We start from the raw sequence: 13,525 nt of genomic DNA, 5'->3' as shown, positions 1-13,525 counted from the left end.
ATGAGTTAGCGGTTTTATTCGTACCATGTTTGGTCACATAATAATTTTTGATCACTTTCTATTTCATTTTTTTGTGAGGCAGAATCAAGAAGAAACAACAATTCAGGATTTATTTATTTTTTTTATTTTTTTATGCAAATCACCATGCTGTAAAAGTGATACGATAGCTTTATCCTTCAGGTTGGTATGATTAAAGTGATATCATGTTTATATATTTTTTTTTGTTTTGCCGTTTTTACACCGTAAAAACAATTTTATAGGACAAAAACAACTTTTTGCATTGTTGCATTCTTAGAGCTATAATTTTTTTATTTTTTAGCTGACAGAGCTGTATTATGGCTTGTTTTTTGAGGTACAAGATAACCTTTTCAGAGGTACCATTTTTATTTTTATATTGACTTTTTGATCACTTTTTATTCCACTTTTTTTGTCAGCTGTATGTTGAAAAGACAGTTTTTGCTAGTTATTTTATTTATTTTTTACTGTATGCACTGAAGGGGTTAACTAGTGAGACAGTTTTATTGCTCGGGTTGTTACAGATGCGGCAATACCAAATATGTGTACTTTTTTTTTTACACAAATATAACTATTTATTTGAATTTTTAAAAATTTTTGTTCTTTATTTTCTGATTTATTTTTAATATTTTTGCTGTCTTTAAAAACTTTTTTTTTACTTTTTCACCACGTCCCAAGAACTTATTTGCAATTTTTAATTCTGCAACATTCACTGCGTTTGACACCATGGGTGTTTTCCAGACTAAATCGTCACTACACTCATAGATGAATTTCCAGAGGGGTGTAATTTCCAAAATTTGATCACTTGAGGGGGAATTCTTCTGTTCTGGCACTTAGGGGCTCTGTAAATGGAGTCTGAAAACTATTCTAGGAAAATTTGTGCTCCAAAAATCAAATGGCACGCCTTGCCCCCGAGCACTGTGTTGTAGCCAAATAGTATTGTACAGTCACATATGGGGTATAGCCACATTCAGGAGAAATTATGTAACACATTTTGGGGTCTTTTTTTACCTATTTCCTTTGTGAAAATTGGAAATTTCGGGTTAACACAACATTTTAGTGATAAAAATGTAATTATTTTTTTCCTTTCACCATAACATGTATGTGAGAGAGTGTACGTCCCCAGGAACAGGAAACCTACAGAGATAAAAAAAGGGTGACACCTCTCTGTACCCCAGTGTTTTTCCTGTTCATAGGAGCGGATATCTATGGACGGTGCTGCCTGGGGCTCCAGGCATACCTGCGTCTCCCTCGGTCACGCGAGCTAGAGGGATGGATGTGAAAGCTGAGTGCAGCAACCGCTGCCGTCAACATCTCCTGGTAGCGACTGCCTCTCTTTTAGCTCTCTGTTCCCGCTGTAAACAGTTCCCGGTTACCGCTACATGCTGGAGGCTGGTCCAGTAGGGAATAGACGTAGTTTGTGCACCTGCACACAGGGTCCCCTGCCGAAGTAAGGAAGAGCCCGGCGTCCACTCCATGCTGGAAGCTGGGATAGAAGGGAGCAGACCTAGGATGTGCACCTGCACACTTGGCCCCTCACAACAGCAATGGATCCCAGCGACCACTCCATGCTGGAGGCAGGGCTGGAAGAGGGCGGGTCTAGAATGTGCACCTGCACACAGGGTCCCATTGCTGTAGAAATCCCGGCGACCACTCCATCCTGGAGGCTGGACCGGAAGGGGGTGTACCTAGGGCATGCACCTTCACACATGATTCTCCAGGTCATTTCTGGAAGGATATGATGTCACACGCTGGGGGTGCGGTATGCTGGCACTTCCAGGTGGATGTAGTCCGAGGAACTGCATGTGCAAGATACTTAGGGTGCCACTGTTTGCGTCCCTTTATCAACTGTGGACCTGGATGCAAGTGGAACTTTCCTACCATGGAGAATCCCACACCAGCGGACGCCATAGAGGACCCGAAACCTCCTCCTAGCATGGTAGTGCTGGGATGAGAATGGGTGAGTGCCTACTCTGTAATACCATACCTATAGCCCTATTATTGTTTTTTCTTTAGGCTAGGAAAGCAACATCTAAGACAAAGCATAAAGAATGTGCCCTGTGCAAGAGGAAGCTAGACAGGGAATATGATAAAAAGCTGTGCTGTTCTTGTATTGAAAAGACAGATGAATCCCCCTCTATCTTTCAAGAGATTAAAACTCTGATCAAAGAAGAGGTTAAGGCTACAGTGAGTAAGAAAATTGAACAATTCAAAGGCCCCTCCCCCTTCTCAAGCAAACAAATGCCCTCGGATGTTAGGCCTCTTTCACACATCAGTTTTTGCCATCAGTCGCAATCCGTCGTTTCGTAAAAAAAATGGATCCAGCGCTGGATCTGTTTTTTTCTCATTGACTTGTATTAGTGACGGATGGCTTCACATTTCTCATCCGTCGTGCGATGGATCCGTCGAAAAATGTTTGTCTGGCCAACGCCCACATGAATATTTTTATGTCTGTGTCAAAAAAATGGACAGCGACGGATCCATCGGCGTCCATTGTTTGTTATAATGGAAACCTAGCCTATGGGTGCAGGAACCGTCGCAATCCGTCAAATTACGGATTCTGATGACGTATCCGTTTTTTTCAACCAAGCATGTTCACTTGAGGTGTAAATTCATTTCTGGTCAGAAAACGACGGATCCGTTTTTTTACAGGATCCGTTGCATCAGTTACAAAACGGATTCTGACTAATGGCAAAAAAACTGATGTGTGAAAGAGGCCTTAGCTTGGAGGACGAGTCAGGAGACGTCTTAAAGGGAAGGGGCCGCTTTTTTTTATTTTTGTATTAATAGTGATTATGAAATCAAGTATTTTTAATACAAAATTAAACTCACTGTTTATTTCGTTTTTTTAATTCTAGTTTTACTGAAACACTGGGGGCTGCCATGTTGAATTTGCTGTGAGTAACGACAGTTACTCACCTTCTTTATGGCAGCCCCTAAAGCATAGAGGACAGTGGTCGAGCTCCGACCCTATACAGTGGAACCTCGCTTAACGAGTAACCCACTTAACGAGAATTTCGCTTAACATCATTAGCATCGTGACGAGGGAGGAATCCTCGTGGTGAACTACAAGACCCAGGAGGCTGGCGATGGAACGGAAGGTAAGGTGAGCATAATATGTGTACCTTCCGTTCCATCGCCAGCCTCCTGGGTCCTGTAGTTCACCGCTCCACGCTGTGTATCGGTAACCATCGGCGACGAGGCAGGAACTTCCCTTGTCAGACGCTACTCAAAGGCAGCGCGCTGACCAATCAGAGGCTTCTGCCTTTGACGTTAGCGCTCTGGATGCAGAAGTTCCTCCCTCGTCGTCATGGTTACCCGATACACAGCCCGTACACAGCAAGTCCCAGCAGGCCGGTGATGGAACAGAAGGTAAGGTGAGCATAATATGTGCGTGCTTGTGTGTGTGTGTGTGTGTTACGGGGGGCTGTCTGATAATAAAACCTAAAGGAATATCAGACAGTCAGGGTCCACCGTGCAAAGACTCTGCTGCAGACTATGGCAGAGTGCAATACCTCTGTTAAACTCACAGAGGAATATAATTAGTAAATAAGGCAATTCCTCCCTTACTTGGAGGGTGTGTGGAATGGTCTCTGTTAATGATCACAGAGACAAAAGCAGTGAGTGTGAAATGGCACCTACCTAGGTCCGTTCCTCTAGTAGTGCCAGGAGACGGACAGCAGCGTAAGCCGCACAAAGCTCCTACCTGCATTCGCTCCACTAGTGTGCGAGGACACGAACCACTAGATATGGCACCTGCCTAGGTACGCTCTTCTAGTGGTGCAAAAGAGACGGACAGCAGCGTAAGCCGCACAAAGCTCCTACCTGCGTTCGCTCCACTAGTGTGCGAGGACACTAACCACTAGATATGGCACCTGCCTAGGTCCGCTCTTCTAGTGGTGCAAAAGAGACGGACAGCAGCATAAGCCGCACAAAGCTCCTACCTCTGTTCGCTCCCCTAGTGTGCGAGGATGCGAACAACTGCCAGACGCAGTATAAGGAACGTTACCCTAGCGGCAACGTCCACCTACGAGTAGAATCACAAGGCCCAGCCGGACCATGTGCCTCAGGCACCTACCTATGTCCGCTCCACTAAGAGGTAAGGATACGGACCCCAGCCGGAGCTGTAAGGTATAAGAACGCTACCCTGCCGGTAGCGCTCACCTAACATAGACGGAGAGATGCCTAGAGGGACGTGCACAGAGCGTCTACTCTCATGCATGAACCAAGAGGACTGAGCGCCGGGCAGCGTGCGTCAGGGTCTTATATAGACTCTGTGCCTCATCCAAGATGGAGGACACCAGAGCCAATCCGCTGCCAGAATGACAGCAATGACGTCACGCTGGCCTATCACCGAGCAAAGCGTCACAAGCACATGACCAGCGACCAATCGGCATAGAAGGTGTCAGAGACATGTGACCACATGTCACAAGCACATGACCAGCGGTCTTTCAGCTTAGAAGGTGTCAGAGACATGTGACCTCGTGTCAGCGATGATGTCACCCACACATGTGCAATGGCTCCAAGATAGGACTTAGTCTCCAGCGCTTGCACATGTGCAGTAGCAAGAAATACGAACATAGTCTCCAGAGTCACAGCAACCGTAACAGTGTGTGTTTGTGTGTGTGTTTGTGCGTGCTTGTGTGCGTTTGTGTGTGTTTGTACATGTGTGGAATGGCACAACAGGGGACCAGGATGGGACATTTAACAAGTTGGGGAATGAATTGTCTGCATTGCAATGATTTCCTATGGGAAATCTTTCTTTGCTGAACGAGTAACTTGGTTAACAAGCACCTCCCAGAACGGATTGATTAATACAGGACAGCTCCCTGCTGTCATCTGGATGCGCCCCCCTGGGCTGTCCAGATCACAGCAGAGGGAGGAGATCAGTGCCATCTTTGTGCAACTGACAGAGTATGCTGTGTGCTGCACTTTCCCCCTGTCACCCATTCGGCCTGTGTGAGTACTGGCGCCCCTCCCCCCGCCGCCGCTGCTACCGTCTCCAATGACACCCCCCACCGCCCCGCCGCTGCTACCATCTGAAATGACTCCCCCCGCTCTCCTTGCCGCAGCGGGTGTGCATGCGGAGCATTGTGTGACTACCGGCGCCCCTCACCCCCACCGCCACTGCTACCGTCGACAATGATACCACCCACTCCCCCCCCCACTCTCCTTGCTGCTACCCTCCCCCCTCCTCCACTCTCCTTGTCGCAGCCGCTGCGGGTGTGCATGCAGAGCATTGCATGCGGAGCATTGCGGGCATGGATGCGGAGTATTGCGGGCTGGCGTGCATGCGGAGCATTGCGGGCGAGCATGAGTGTGGTAGAGCATTGCGTGTGTGCGTGCATGTGGCAGAACATTGCAGGTGTGCATGTGGCAGAGCATTGCTGGACCAGGGCGTGCAGAGCGCTATGTGGTGAGCACTATGCAGCTGTCATTGGTGACACTTTAGATATTTTTGGTCACCAGCAAAATGGCTCTGCACTGTGATCCTAAACTGTGTGATACTGCTTGCTTAGCTGTGTATCTAATCTTCTCCTGTGTGATGCTGACTGCTGATCTGTGTATCTAATCCTGTCCTGTGTGGTACTGTTGTTAAGGGGGGCATAATTTTATGGTGATGCCATCCAAGTTATGCATCTACACCTTAAAATCCGTCTGCATCCAAATCATCTGAGTCATTTGTCATTATCATGCTATCTCATTCATCCAAAAACCAGTGATGTAGACAGATCTATGTTGAACATATGACTGGTTTAATTACGGAAGTTCACATACATTTAAAGAAATCAGTTGGCTAGGAGCCAAAAATACGTAACACGTTTCCTATTGGGTAAACTGTAAAAAGAGCTTATTCTGAGATATATGTATACTGTATACATGTTTCCTCATTTATATTAAGTCTATCATGCTGACTTGGCTTATCACATGAAAGTCTCAGAATGTCTGGTGAGTCTTATGATGTCTGCTGAATATAGATGTGGTACATATTTCAAGCGTCATCTTAAGTCTTGTTTTGGATATCTTCATATAATTCTTAATAATCATAACAGTTCATAATCATGTCCATAACATTCCCCCCTTTGGAGATAGACTCGACGAAAGTAAAAGATTTTTTTGGCTATCAATCTGTCCTAATGCCGATGGTTACCTAACTCGCATATGAGATAACCCATCTCTCACTGGGAGTATGGATTATCCAGGGGCTCCTGTGCTGACCCTGTGACTGGGGACCCTGCACTCTCCCTCATCCCGACGGTAGACCTAATGGTGGTCAGGGCCGAGCCTCCAGCGTATCCTTATCTCCTGACAGACCCTGACATAATACCCCTTGATTGTCCTCTTGGCTACGTTCCACACTGACATACAATATCCGGGGTGAAGGAGGTGGTGATCCTCACATCAGTTCATATTCATCGGGGTTGGTTGCACTCAGAGCCTCATATTCCTCAGTCCTCAGGCAGTGATGGTGGGACATCATCAAAGGCGGGATGCACAGTCATCTTCTTGTCCACAAGCTTGGATATTATCTTCTTGACACAAAGTATCAGATAGAAGATGGGAAACAGCCATCTCTTGGTCTGGATCTGCCTGGATCTGGAGTGGAGGAGAAAACTCAACGTATGTTAGTCAAATGTTTAGTTAATTGTCTATCCCTCTATCTATCCATCTATCTGTCTAGCTCTGTCTCTCTATCTATCCCTCTATCTATCTAGCTGCTTCCATGTTTTGCGGTCCGCAAAAAAACGGAAGGCACACGGATGACACACAGATGACACACGGCCCGTATACGGAACGGATGTCACACGGATGCCAAACGGATGCATCCATGAAAAAGCAGACCGTGTTTTGCGGACCGCAAAAACTGAATGGTCATGTGAATGAGCCCTAAGGGAGAGATTGAGGGCACAGGTGGAGGCCCTAGAGGAGGTGAAGGAAGCAGAAGCGGTAGATTCAGAATTTTGGCACTCAAGTCTTGGGGATTTCAACACTTGGAAAGCAGCCCCTTTTTCCGCCAGTCCCCACAGCCACCAAAGTAACCCAATGCTCAGTCAGCGAGATGTAATGCCGCTACCCATGCTTGCTGGTCCAGGTGTCAGTGGTGAAATGCACTACGGGAAACAGAGTTTTCCAAAGAAAAGGTAATCTTAGCTGTAACTTAGTGTAGTGCATGCACAGCTTTATTAGGGAAGTAATGGGCCCTGGGCAACTCGTACTGGGGGACTGCGATATCCATGAGTTTTCGGAAACCGTCTGTATCCACCAGCCGGAAAGGCAGCATTTCCGTGGCCAACAATTTCATTATGGTCAGGTTCAAGCACTTTGCTTTCTCATGTGTATAATATATAGGTCAGGTAAAGAGAAAACCGGTTTAAATGCCGCGCTAAAAACCACTGATGCTGTAGATGAAAAAGATTTCCTTTATTTCATAATTCTACACTTTTCAGAGACATCTCCGTCTCCTTCTCAGGAAAAGAAATCATATAGACTTTCTCATGTGTGGGAGGAAATGCTTTTTTGAGCATTGACCAAACCTGAGTGACTGAGGGCTGGCTGCTGTGCTAAGAGACGGTGAAGTAAGCTGTGCATGACTGACCGATGAACTGGGCGATAGGTGTAGGGGGAGATGCAATGCTGGATTGAGAACCATGTGATGTGTTCGATGTCTCACATGGATCTAAAGCACCAGGCAAGGTCTCTTCCGGAACACCTGACAGTCCCTCAGTCACCCCCACTGTAGTGGATATACAAGAGGAGGTTCTGCGGTTGGAGACATGTGTTACAATCCTTTCCCCGGTGACGCAGGAGGAGGAAGAAGTGGCAGATGATGTTAATTTGGTGGCTGTGAAGGCCCATTACTCTGCATTTTAGCGCAGTGACATTCCCACAGTAATGCATGTTGATTGCTCATGTGTCTGTTCATGATTGTAGTTGTCAAATTATTACTATTTATGCCTCTACTCAGTCATTGTTTATAATGCTGGCAGATAACGCAAGTTGGGTCATCCTTTGCGGTCTCTAAAGAGGCCCAGGCTAGGCAAAACGTCTTGCGAACTGTAGACCCTCAACTGCCACTGGCCACAGCCACAGTTATGGGAGTGCTTCTCTTGGTGCATCACTATGAGCTTGTGCAGGAATTGACACTGTAACATCCTCGGCTTCCTGCTTCTGCTCCTCGTCATCTGAGCTACTCAGCTGCATGCCTCTGGGTTCACACCAAGTGAGATCTACAACTTCGTTGTCATGCTCTATGTTGTCCTTCTCCTTTTCCTCATCTGACATCACAGCACAGTACGTGTGCAACTCAGGTATCTGAGTCTCCTCATCATCACCTCCATCCCCAGGACTTAACGTTAATTGATGAGGGTGGGACCCTACTTTGTCTGAGCCAGGATCCAACTCACAAAGATTTTGGGCATCAGTGCAGATGCTTTCCTCCTTAACAGTCTGGGAATCTTTGGAGTGGACCTGTGATGCCCATCGGATAGAATGTGGGAAAAGCTTTGCAGAACCAACCATGTCTGGTTCCCCACAGTCAGTCTGCCGGTTGGAAATTTTTGACATGGGCACAAACAAGTATAATTGGGTGGCACCTCTGAGGAATGAACTGTGTGTGATGTGGAGGTGTGTGATAAGGAGGGGCTATTTGATATAGTGCTTGAAATCCACTCTACCACCTGATGTTGATGAGCCTTATTTCAAAGTTGAATCGATGTACGGCTGGCAAACAAATCTTGTGTAGTAGGCTGTCCAGTAACATAAGTTGTTCTCCTTTCTCTTGGGAGAGGCTAAGCTGGTGTTTGCTCATTAGACCTTTGACTAACAGAACTTCCCACACATACACCTCCAACACCCCATCTATTCCCCTTTCTACGACACGACAACCTTGTCCTGATTTACCACTCTTGGTTACTGTACCGATCCCCTTGTAAACAGATGTTTCCCAACCCTAAAGGCCGCTTTACACGAAACGACATCGCTAACAAGATGTCGTTGTGGTCATGGAATTCGTGACGCACATCCGGCCTCGTTAGCGACGTCGTTGTGTGTGAAACGCATGAACGACCGTTAACAATCTAAATTACTTACCTTATCGTTGATCGTTGACGCGTCGTTCTATTCCCGATTATCGTTGCTGCTGCAGGACGCAGGTTGTTCGTCGTTCCTGCAGCAGCACACATCACAATGTGTGACACCACAGGAACGAGGAACATCACATTCCCTGCGACCGCCCGCAATGAGGAATGAAGGAGGTGGGCGGGATGTTCGGCCCGCTCATCTCCGCCACTCCGCTTCTATTGGGCGGCCACTTAGTGACGTCACTATGACGCCGAACAAACCGCCCCCTTAGAAAGGAAGTGGTTCGCCGGTCACAGCGACGTCGCAAGGCAGGTAAGTATGTGTGACTGTTCCTAGCGATGATGTGCGCCACGGGCAGCGATTTACCCGTGACGCACAACCGACGGGGGCGGTACGCTCACTAGCGATCTCGCTAGCGAGATCACAGCGTGTAACACCCCCTTAAGACCACTCATGTTAGACACTTGACACTAAAGATAAATTATTTAGTTACTAAAAATTAGAAGAACACCGTTTTATGTTGTTTAATAGCAATTTCTCAGCAGGCACCACTACCAATACCTATAAATTTATTTCAGTGCGTAATTTACAGCAGACCCACAAAAGTGGCAATAAATAAACACTTTTTAGATACTGCTCTAAAAACTTTATTAGGTCCGCCAATAATAATACATGGTTATCCCCAGAGTGATGCTTTTTTCATTTTGTAAAGGCAATTACAGTTGGCAAGATGCAGTGTGTAGATACTGCACTGACAATTTTTTTTTAAGTCTTTATAAATATTTATAAAGGCAATTACAACTGCCAACATGCAGTATATACACTGCACTAACAATTTTTTTGTAGAACAATAATACGTGGCTACAGTAGCAAAAACCAGAGCGATCTTTATAAATATTTCTAAAGGCAATTACAATTGGCAACATGCAGAATGTGCGCTGCACTAACAATTTTTTATAGAACAATAATACGTGGCTACAGTAGCTAGAACCAGACTGGTCTTTTTAAATTTCTAAAGGTAATTACAATTGCCAACATGCAGTGTGGACAGACTTCACTAACAATACCTATTAATGTACTGGCCTCAGCCTGGATAATTTGGAGCAGGCACCAACACCTATTTGGATGTCTCACTGCCTGACAACTTGCAAACCGACGGCAGTAAGACGTTTGAGCTAAGACATAATATTACCTCCCGGTCTTCAAATGTCATCTATTACGCCAAATGCACATGTAACCTAATCTACGTGGGCCTTACATTGCGGGAATTCCGCAAGCGTGTAAGGGAACACATGAGAGACATCATGGTGGCTTAAGAGGAATGTGACCTCAATGTCCTCAAGACCATACCATGCCACTTCAAACTCCATCATAAGTGTAATCCCAATGAACTTAAGTTCATGGGGATTGATGTCATTCATCTCGGTATACGGGGCGGTGATTATAAGAAAACCTTGATTAAGCGTGAATGCGAGTTTTTGTTGAGACTGGACATTGTTGCACCCCTGGGTCTCAATGAGAAACTTAAGGGGGCTTTACACGCTACGATATCGTTAATGTTTTATCGTCAGGGTCACGTTGTTAGTGACGCACATCCGGCGTCATTAACGATATTGCAGCGTGTGACACCAGCGTCCTTAAGCGACCTCAAAAATGGTGAAAATCGTTCACCATGGAAAGGTCGTCCCAAACTCAAAAATCAGTAAGGGTTGTTTATCCATGTTGTTCATCGCTCATGCGGCAGCACACATCGCTGTGTGTGACACCGCAGGAGCGAGGAACGTCTCCTTACCTGCCGCTGGCCACAATGCGGAAGGAAGGAGGTGGGCGGGATGTTATGTCCCGCTCATCTCCGCCCCTCCGCTTTGATTGACCGGCCGCTTAGTGACGTCGCGGTGACGCCGAACGTCCCTCCCCCTTGAGGGAGGGATTTTTCGGCAGTCACAGCGACGATGACGACCATGTAACTGGTTGTGACGCTGCCGTAGCGATAATGTTCGCTGCGGCAGCGATCACACGATATAGCATGTGTGACGGGGGCGGGTACTTACACGCTCGATATCGCTAGAAATTGCTAGCGATATCGTAGCGTGTAAAGCCCGCTTTAGTTTCTCGCCATTCCTATGAGGGTTGTCTATCCACTGGCATTTTGTAGTTTTGAAATCCTTTCTCTGGTCCTGAACATGACTGTCCGTCTTGTTTGTACATTGAGTTTTTGCATACATACTTCTTGAAATTATTTCTCCTTTGCGGTGTTTTTATACAAAAAAACTTTTCCCTATGTGTGTGTTTAAATTTTAATTGTATGTTTCCTTCCTCTCTATATTTAGTTGGTGCTATTTGTGATCCTGTAGCCGATGTTGCTGCCGTATCTTCTGATGTCGGTTCAAGTTGGAGTGAACTAAAGTCAACCATTCATCTTCGTCTATGCATTTTATATACTGGTTGATTGATGGTTGTTTGCTGTTACTTTACGTGCTTTTTACGTGCTTTGTGTATACTGATTTATCATGTCTATTTTACATATACTGTCTCATATGGCACAATCTATAGAATGATCCATGATGAATTTTTCGATGCTTGAAGGGTTTGAATTAGGGATAATTATTTATATCACTTTTTACTTCATGTATTGGTACATTGTCATATTTCCCTTCTCTATGTGTATTCTTATATATGCATATATGCATGGAAAATACAATAAGTATAGGATATATCTTTTTATAATTTGATGAGTATATACTCTTTTATCCCATGTATAATCGTGGTATAACTGGCATATATACGGGTATCATCTTCTGCCCAATAACCCCCCCTTTTTTTTACACATATGCCTGATATATATACATATGCACATACAGCCTCTGTTGATACTAGCACCATTTTCTGCTTTCCTTTGATAGCGGTGGACTTCTAATGCACAGACGCATTTCTGATACTTGATGTTACCCGAGAGAAATGTGGACTCGTCGAGTGCACATGCGCCCGCCTCCGCTCTCCCGCCCTTGTTCCTGATGGCCTCCGTAAGCAGTGACGTTATTGGTGTCGGTGCTGGAGTGCCGGATGTGACGCGGGTGGGGGAAGTTGCGTGGGGGCATGCGCCAAAACATAGCGATGCCCACATCGGGACTCAATTCTATACACCGGCAGTACACTATAAAAGCTCTACATGGCTGAGCGTCTGACATAGGCACCATCCCATAACAGAATACTTCACCTGATGAAGCTTTCTGCGAGATGCGTAGGTGCACTTTTCATATAATTACATCAAGTGTGACCTCTCCATGGGTGAGTTATACCAATCCTGTATGGGCTTCCTCTCCTGTCATATTAGTGGGTGTTTGTAGGCCCTTTTAGGGCTACCTCAGATACTTTTTTATGTGACATGGTTGAGGTCTAGTCCCATAGAGGCTTACTTATTTATATACTACTTCTGACATACTTTAATTGTGGTGAGCTCATCCTCCGTGTGTGGTATTTTTTTCTCCTTTGGTAAATTTTTTTGAGTCATTATATATTATCCTCACAGGAGTCAAGTTTGGTGGATAGGTCTGCTATTTATGTCTACCATGTAGGGAATTTTTGTGCCGTTTTTCTATTTCCTCTTTTTACCCTGTAACATGTCTTTGTATTCAATCTTTATTATGGTAACCCAATGTCTTATGTGCAATAAAAATATTTTTTTTTATATGTAATCACTTTGTATTGGATTTAAATAATTATGTCTGAATCAACAATTGGCACACGAAGTCCTTTTTTTTTCAATGGTTCCCTCTCTATTTTGAGGATGTGCTGGTGTTAGTGTGCGGGTTTATTTGCTATTAATTGAAATCCCTATTTGTATTGTCAAGGTTCAAAAAATGACGATGATGATGGTGAGACTCAAAAGGTCTCTCAGGATCTGGCTACTGTTTCAAATCAATGTCATGTGTGAACACGAGAATGAAGAATAACTGGACAGCAAGTCAGTTTCATCTATCTCCATGACTGGCTCTTGACCAAGTGATCTTTATTATTTGAAAAAACTCTAGACCGAGCAGTAAAGGGGTGTAAACAAAAGTTTTAGTCCAATCAAGTATCGCAGGGCAGGGCTTCATGACGTAGAGAGATCTACACATCCTCCTAGGATTGGTCAGTCCAGGCTCCAGGAATTTCTTTTGTCCATCTGTCTCATGTGCAAAACAAGAAATGGCAGCCATCTTCAAGCTGTGTGTATATATATATATATATATATATATATATATATATATATATATACACATTACATACATACATACACACACCAGTATATACTGCGTCTTAAGGAAAAATCACTGAATATGCAATATACATATATACATGTTAGTAAGAAACAAAAGCATTCACAAATATGTGTGTTAGTTCACATCTACTGAACTATATAACTGAGTCTATGAAATGGCTGAATTAA

At 44.9% G+C, this 13,525-nt stretch overlaps 1 long non-coding RNA gene across 1 annotated transcript in view; it reads left to right on the top strand.

Moving 5' to 3' along the window:
• Window positions 1-12,791, top strand: part of LOC142244342 (uncharacterized) — a 59,362-nt gene extending 46,571 nt beyond the window's left edge. Inside the window, exon 2 of the long non-coding RNA XR_012724515.1 lies at window positions 11,427-12,791. This is a non-coding gene — a long non-coding RNA (uncharacterized LOC142244342). The remainder of the gene's footprint in view (window positions 1-11,426) is intronic.
• The last annotated feature ends 734 nt before the right edge of the window (window positions 12,792-13,525 follow it).

The sequence above is a fragment of the Anomaloglossus baeobatrachus genome, chromosome 6 (genome assembly GCF_048569485.1).
Source record: "Anomaloglossus baeobatrachus isolate aAnoBae1 chromosome 6, aAnoBae1.hap1, whole genome shotgun sequence".
NCBI lineage: Eukaryota > Metazoa > Chordata > Amphibia > Anura > Aromobatidae > Anomaloglossus > Anomaloglossus baeobatrachus.
The sequence above is the reverse complement of the archived record's forward strand: the minus strand, read 5'-3'. Positions and strand labels throughout refer to the sequence as shown.